Source organism: Girardinichthys multiradiatus, chromosome 9 (genome assembly GCF_021462225.1).
Source record: "Girardinichthys multiradiatus isolate DD_20200921_A chromosome 9, DD_fGirMul_XY1, whole genome shotgun sequence".
NCBI lineage: Eukaryota > Metazoa > Chordata > Actinopteri > Cyprinodontiformes > Goodeidae > Girardinichthys > Girardinichthys multiradiatus.
The window spans coordinates 16,779,598-16,787,936 of record NC_061802.1 but is presented as its reverse complement, the minus strand read 5'-3'; the positions used below and the strand labels follow the sequence as shown (position 1 = coordinate 16,787,936).

Genomic DNA, 8,339 nt, shown 5'->3' with positions numbered 1-8,339 from the left:
AAAATAGTTTTAAGCCATGCACCGATGCAATGAACTTCCATAGACTTCTTATAATCATTTTATTCATGTAAATTCAGTCTAACCTTAAAAAATAGCTGAGCTATCAGTTTTGGTAAAGATTACTATTCTTATTTGGGAGTTTTTGACAAACGGGAACAGACTGTGTAGTTTTAAAGTGGCTGTAAAAAAGGAATTTAGAATTACAAATTTTAATTATCAAATAAAAACATGCAAAACTGGTATACACAAATACACAACCGGTCAACAATTTTTAACACACTTTCTCATTTAATGATTTTCTTTATATTTCTGACTATTAATATTGTACATAGATTCTTACTGAAGTCATTACACCGTTTGTTGTAATGACTGAAATATTAACCTTTAGCCATCTCTCAATGAACATCTGGGAAGTTCTTTCAAGACTCTTTGGAAAACCATTTTAGATGACCACCTCATGAAGCTCATGGAGAGAATGCAAAGGGTGCAAAGCGGTAATCCACGGATGGTGCGTACTTTGGGCTTCTTGTTCTGAAAAGCTGGTTAGCAGTAATGTTATTTGCAGACTGGGTTTTATTAGAGGCTCTTTATTAAAGTGTAGGCTTCAATAAAAAAACGTTTAACCCTTCTAATCAGGAACACATTACAGGAATGTGTCCTCATGCTATATCTGTCAGAGAAAATATGCATGCCACAACCACATGTGAATGTTTTTAATACTCAACTGCAGATAAGTTTAACTGATCCAGTTGAGGACATACAACTTTGATTGAAATTAAGATTGTATCAAATCATACATTTATAGCAAGCAGTCTTTCACAACTAAATTATGTCGTTACTTCTAGAAAATTTGTCTTAATGAAAAATAATTTCTTTTGTTTTTTAAAATGCAACATCTTGCTTATTTTCTATTTTGCTCCTATTGCAACACTCACCTGCATTTAGGTAAAATCTCAGGCAATCTGGATCCATTTCACTCTGGCAGCAGTTTAAATGAAATACAAAATAAACTGGGTGGAAACTACATCTACATTGTTTCATTTAAACATGGGCAAACTCTTTTTGTTTGCTTGGCAACATAATTTTAGAAGCAAATCTTCTTTTGTATGCCCTTTGAGATTAAAAAAACAGCACATTTTGATTTGCACAACTTTAGTATGCAGTATTTCCTTGTTGTTTATACATGAAAATGTAAATATTAATTCAGGTAAAGTATTTCTGCAACGATCGCAATGTAAAGGTGATGCTGCTCTTCTTAGCTTTTTGCAGATTTAGATTTTTAAAATGCATAAGACAACCATTTTTGGAAAGATATTACTCATAAGAACACAAAAAAAAAATCTATATCATATGAAATAAACATTTTGTTTTTGAACCACAGAGTTACCCAACTGGATGTGAAAGATCATGTTATTTTTTGTTTGTTTTTTTGTTTTTTTACCTTGTTTTAATAAATCTGGTTATCCTGTTAAAGTCTGAAATCTGCAATCTTCCAGCTCCTCCAACCTAAATCCCTTAAAAATATCTTTTAAAGTCATCTGCAGCCACATAAAGTCAGCTTTGCGGTATGGCAGTGCCTGGTATGGCTGGAAAAACACAGCATGGGATTGTGTTTAATTAGCTGGTTGATGCAAAGAGGGAGAGACATGCAGTATTAAAACATGTGAAGTATTCTTATGGAAGAGCCACATGTCAGAACCAAGAGGCGGAGCAATCAAACAAAGCCGAGTCATCCGAGGTCATGGACAGACCCACTTTTTCAAAAACATGTCCACACAGCTGGCTCCATCTCTACAAGCTGCTGCTGGGTTTGTGTTTGGGAAAAGCGTTGAAGAAGACGGGCGCTTGCTTTCACCTCTTTCAGGTGTCACATGATGAGGAGATCAAACAGTGCTTGGTATTGAACGTCCCAGGAGTGGAATGTTTGTCTTTGACGTGAGCCACAGGGAAAAACAGTGGTGTTGTTCCAGAGGCCGCTCACACACACAAGCAAATACGAATGGAGGTCTCCAGGATCCACGTGTAGTGATTCAAAGCATCCCCTCGTTTTTAGGGTGTGATGAGCCGGTAGCCACGACAGGTGATCAGAGGAAAACAGGGTTGTTTTGAACATACTCACAGAACCGAATCTACACCGTTTCAATCCATGTTTATTGTGTGAACAGCACTATAACTCTGTTCTGCAGGCAGTTTTCTTTTTTTAAATCTTTATCGGATGGTTGAAAATGATCCTGCAGCTACAGGCTCTGTTTTCATGTTTGTTGTCGATGTATGTAACAGGTCTCTCTTGTATTGAAATTGTTGCCTGATTTTAACTGTCACCTCTGAACATGACAGTTGCCCCTGTTACCTTATAAACATATGCTAGTTTTTGTTGTCCGATGAGCTAACCCCTCCCTCCTACTTCCCTATGTCTAAGGGGATTTCTCAATCCAGCTCTCCATCCAACGGGTCCGGACTTCCCTAAACCTGACAGGTTTTACTAAGCAGGTTTACTGAACGTTCTGTTTAAGCTGGTGTCGGGAAATGACTCGCCTAGCCTCTTACAGCCTTCATACAAATGTCTCATCCTTCTTCAACTGGAGGTCTGGACGACTGAGTAGCCTCTCGCAGTGATCCACACTTTCAACAGTCACTGTTGTCAACGGCTGCTCATTCCCTAATTTTACAACTGGCTCTTGGTATATGGGCTAGGTTGATTTTAGTGGCTCGGCACGAGCCCCAAGGGCGCTGTTTTAACAAACTTGGCTAAGGCAACCTATAAAAACCTCCTAAAATATCTTAAAACCAGGCAACAAGACTTTTTACCACCAAAGAAAAACCAAAAATACGGTGACTCAAATAATTGACTGTCCACGATTTAACTAGAATTTTATATGCTTTCTTTAATTAGTAATGCTTATGCAGGGGTCAGTAACAGCTTAAATTCAACAACACAAATAATTTCAATAATAGAAATGAATCAACCAACTCAACCTTTCTTTCCCTGATGCTGAAACTAGTGAGTTTGGAGAGGCTTTGAAGATGGAGGCTCATCCATGCATCTGATGGAGACGTTTCTTCTGGTAACAACAAGTGGTTTCTTGAAGGGAATACGACTTAATCTTCAGTTTTCTTCCTTTAACCCTCCTGTTGTCCTCGGGTCAAAATGACCCGCCACTGTGTTAAAACCCCCCAAAAAATCCACTAAATGCTATTTTTTTTAACTTGAAATTTTATGACTTTTCCTAGATTGGCCCCAACAACAGAAAAAGTGAAATGTTGCTTTTATTCACATTTCCATATAAGCTGTACAAAAAAAGGTACAAAGGTGGTCTTCGGGTCAAAATGACCCGTGAGACAAATAGAGTTGAAATTAAGGTCACAGAGTTATTTACAAACCACAGAATGTTACAATGTTTCAGATGTGTCTCAGATCAATCAGTAGCAGAAGTAAACAAGGCAAATCAGGTGGTGTTCTCGCAGGCTTCAGAAGACCACCTGTTTATTTCCAGAGGTTATAAAGGTGCTGCAGATAACAGGACCCCGAATTCTGTCTGTGCTGAAGCCATGAGTGTGCGTTATACTGCTGAAGATGCTGTAGAGCTGATTTTCTCAGATGTCCAGCAAGAAAACTCTGATTCAGAAGAGGAAGTGGAGGATGTATCCAAAGAAGAAGATGGGGAGGAATACAACCCAGAGCATGATGAATCATCTTCAGAAAAAGAAGAAAACCCTGAAGCTGAAAGAGACTTTGCTTTCACAAAATGGCAAAATAACATGGTCCTCAGCAGCATATGACCAACATGGCAGGCATGCAGAACAAAACATCATAAAAGATGACCCCAGGACCCACAAGGTATGCCCATGATGTTGTCTCTACCTGTTTATCACACCAGCAATAGAAAAAATAATCCTGGGGATGACAAATCTGGAGAGTTTTGGCAAATATGGAGACAGCTGGAAAAAGATGGATGAGATTGACCTACAGGCCTACTTAGGGCTGCTAATCTTAGCAGGTGTATACAGTTCCCGAGGTGAGGCTGCAGCTAGTCTATGGGATGCTGAGAGTGGAAGGCCAATTTTCCGAGCCACAATGCCACTCAAAGTCTTTCACACCTACTCAAGACTGCTACAATTTGATGACCGTGACTCAAGACAAGCAAGACGTGTGACAGACAAACTTGCAGCCATAAGAGAGGTATGGGACAAGTGGGTGGCTGCCCTACCTCTATAATCCAGGGCCGGATGTAACAGTGGATGAACAACTGGTTCCATTTAGAGGTAATCTGTTTTCATATTTGTAATAAAAGTGATTTTGTCAGGATCTGTGCCTTGTCTGTTTGTTTGGTGCTTTTACTGTGCTTAGCCCCTAGATGGCGTGGAACCTGGAGGAGAGGTGACAGGTGTTCTCTATTCCCTTGATTACCTGCTGAGGAGTACAGGTCCTTCTCAAAATATTAGCATATTGTGATAAAGTTAATTATTTTCCATAATGTCATGATGAAAATTTAACATTCATATATTTTAGATTCATTGCACAGTAACTGAAATATTTCAGGTCTTTTATTGTCTTAATACGGATGATTTTGGCATACAGCTCATGAAAACCCAAAATTCCTATCTCACAAAATTAGCATATTATTAAAAGGGTCTCTAAACGAGCTATGAACCTAATCATCTGAATCAACGAGTTAACTCTAAACACCTGCAAAAGATTCCTGAGGCCTTTAAAACTCCCAGCCTGGTTCATCACTCAAAACCCCAATCATGGATAAGACTGCCGACCTGACTGCTGTCCAGAAGGCCACTATTGACACCCTCAAGCAAGAGGGTAAGACACAGAAAGAAATTTCTGAACGAATAGGCTGTTCCCAGAGTGCTGTATCAAGGCACCTCAGTGGGAAGTCTGTGGGAAGGAAAAAGTGTGGCAGAAAACGCTGCACAACGAGAAGAGGTGACCGGACCCTGAGGAAGATTGTGGAGAAGGGCCGATTCCAGACCTTGGGGGACCTGCGGCAGCAGTGGACTGAGTCTGGAGTAGAAACATCCAGAGCCACCGTGCACAGGCGTGTGCAGGAAATGGGCTACAGGTGCCGCATTCCCCAGGTCAAGCCACTTTTGAACCAGAAACAGCGGCAGAAGCGCCTGACCTGGGCTACAGAGAAGCAGCACTGGACTGTTGCTCAGTGGTCCAAAGTACTTTTTTCGGATGAAAGCAAATTCTGCATGTCATTCGGAAATCAAGGTGCCAGAGTCTGGAGGAAGACTGGGGAGAAGGAAATGCCAAAATGCCAGAAGTCCAGTGTCAAGTACACACAGTCAGTGATGGTCTGGGGTGCCGTGTCAGCTGCTGGTGTTGGTCCACTGTGTTTTATCAAGGGCAGGGTCAATGCAGCTAGCTATCAGGAGATTTTGGAGCACTTCATGCTTCCATCTGCTGAAAAGCTTTATGGAGATGAAGATTTCATTTTTCAGCACGACCTGGCACCTGCTCACAGTGCCAAAACCACTGGTAAATGGTTTACTGACCATGGTATCACTGTGCTCAATTGGCCTGCCAACTCTCCTGACCTGAACCCCATAGAAAATCTGTGGGATATTGTGAAGAGAACGTTGAGAGACTCAAGACCCAACACTCTGGATGAGCTAAAGGCCGCTATCGAAGCATCCTGGGCCTCCATAAGACCTCAGCAGTGCCACAGGCTGATTGCCTCCATGCCATGCCGCATTGAAGCAGTCATTTCTGCCAAAGGATTCCCGACCAAGTATTGAGTGCATAACTGTACATGATTATTTGAAGGTTGACGTTTTTTGTATTAAAAACACTTTTCTTTTATTGGTCGGATGAAATATGCTAATTTTGTGAGATAGGAATTTTGGGTTTTCATGAGCTGTATGCCAAAATCATCCGTATTAAGACAATAAAAGACCTGAAATATTTCAGTTAGTGTGCAATGAATCTAAAATATATGAATGTTAAATTTTCATCATTACATTATGGAAAATAATGAACTTTATCACAATATGCTAATATTTTGAGAAGGACCTGTATATAAGGAGGAGGCTGCCAGCAACTCACTGCCAGAGGGTTGCCCTTAGTGGTACAGCTGAAGCCACATTTCCTTTGTCTTGTTCTTGCCTTGAGCTTTGGTAATCTGAATCTGTTATCTTGCAGGATTACCTGAACCTGACTTTGCCTTCTGCATGGAACTCCGTCTGGATTACCCACTTCTGGAAAGAAGCGATCCAGCTCCATGAACTAAGACTCAAGCCTCTTGTTACTTCGTTGGATCTCACCAGTTGGCAGCCTCCTGATTTCGTCGCTCCTTGGATCTCCGTTCATGAACCCTGTCCACCCTCCTACTTCCACTGCACCTACTTCTGAAACTCCTGGACCAACTAATCATCCTGGCACACCATTATCCACCATCACCTGTCTCACGGGTAAACGACCTCTTGGTCTCTCCGCTCCCCCCTCTGGCGGATCGCTCCATCAATCCAGGAAGGCAGAATTATTATTTATTTGTTTTGACTCAGAATTATCCCTGCTTACCATCCTGTTTATTTTTACAGTTGGTATCCCAGTTCCAGTTCCCTGCTCACTTCACTGCTCTGTAAATAAACACTTTACCGTAAAACTCTGTCTCCTGGATTGCTTTCTGCATGTGGGTCAAAAACGTTAAAAAACAATATGACAGATTTTCACTATTGATTTATTTGACTGTTTTCTGTGACACTGATACTAATCACTGATGCTAATGTCTTTTGTCCAAAGGTCGTTGTCCTTTCTGGCAGTATATGCCCAGCAAGCCAGCAAAATATGGGATCAAGTCATGGGTGGCTTGCGATGCCAAATCAAGCTGTGCTTGGAAAATGCAAGTCTATACTGGGAAGCCAACCAGTGGATGCCCAGAGAAGAACCAGGGGATGCGAGTTGTGCTTGATGTGACAGAGGGACTGAGGGGTCACAATGTGACATGTGACAATTTCTTCACCTCTTATGAACTCAGACAGCAGCTCCTGAAGAGGAAGATCACCATGGTTGGTACAGTTCGAAAGAATAAGCCTGAACTCCCACCTGCACTGCTTGCGTCAAAGGAGAGAGAGGTCTTCTCCTCAAAGTTTGCCTTCACGCCCAACACCACTCTAGTTTCCTACCTACCAAAGAAAAACAAGAATGTAGTTCTTCTGAGCACACTGCACACAGACGGGGACATTAGTGATTGTGAGGACAGGAAGCCAATCATCATCCTAGACTACAACCGCAACAAAGGAGGTGTGGACAACCTGGATAAGGTGATTGGAACATATAGCTGCAGAAGAATGACTACTCGCTGGCCCCTGGTCATCTTCCACAACACCATTGATGTTTCCTCCTACAATGCCTTTGTGATTTGGAGAGAGATTAACCCAATCTGGATGTCTCATAAGCAGAACAAGAGGAGGTTGTTCCTGGAGCAGCTAGGAAAGGCACTTGTAACTCCACTCATTGAAAGAAGGAAGCATGTCCCCCGCACAGAACCCTCAGCAGCAGTTGTGAAAGCTATTCAGAGTGCAGGAGCTCCTGATCAACCTGAGGATCCATCTACCACAGCCACTTCCCCAGCTCGGGCAAGTAAGAGGAATAGATGTCAGTTCCGCCCTCAAAAGAAGGACTGTAAAACACATACTGTGTGCTGCAGGTGTAGGAAATATATCTGCAAGGGCTATGCACTTGTATACTACCCTACATGTGCTAATTAGTTGAATGGGTTATGTTATTTTTCATTTTTTGTATTGTACATTGTCTTAAATTGTTCACTGGAGAAAAAAAATTAAACTGAGTCATTGGGATGAATAAAAATGTATTCACAACTCCTTTTTGCACATTTTTTTTTCTTTTCTTAAGCTATAGAAATTCAAGTGAAGAGGGAAAACTCAAGTATTCACACATTTTGAGCTCAATGACAATATGCACGATGAAATTTGGTGTTTAAATTTTAATTAAGCTGCTTATATTGGGGGTTTAGTGAAGACGGGTCATTTTGATCCGGAGGACACAGGGTGTATACAGGAAATGAGGACAACAAGAGGGTTAAGTGGCAGGCACTGACACTCCAGACTTTGATGGTTAAACAGGATCTTTGTTGCTATTTGTCTCCGAAGACAGTAGTTTCCAGAGGGTGAAGAGTTGAAGGAAACCCGGAGACATAAATGAGGTTGATTCAGGACTTCCAGAAGCCTGAAACTTAGAGCAATCAGCTGTTCACCGATCAAATTCACTTCTGTTGTCTGGATAAAAAGGCTTCAGATGAAATCAGATTCTTAATCTTGAGGCAGAGTCCTTTCCGGGCACACGGGTTGATCCTCTTTTTAAT

General features: G+C 41.4%; 1 pseudogene; it reads left to right on the top strand.

The window, feature by feature from the left end:
- The first annotated feature begins 3,598 nt into the window (after nt 1-3,598).
- Nucleotides 3,599-7,838, top strand: LOC124873903 (annotated as a pseudogene).
- Nucleotides 7,839-8,339: the final 501 nt, after the last annotated feature.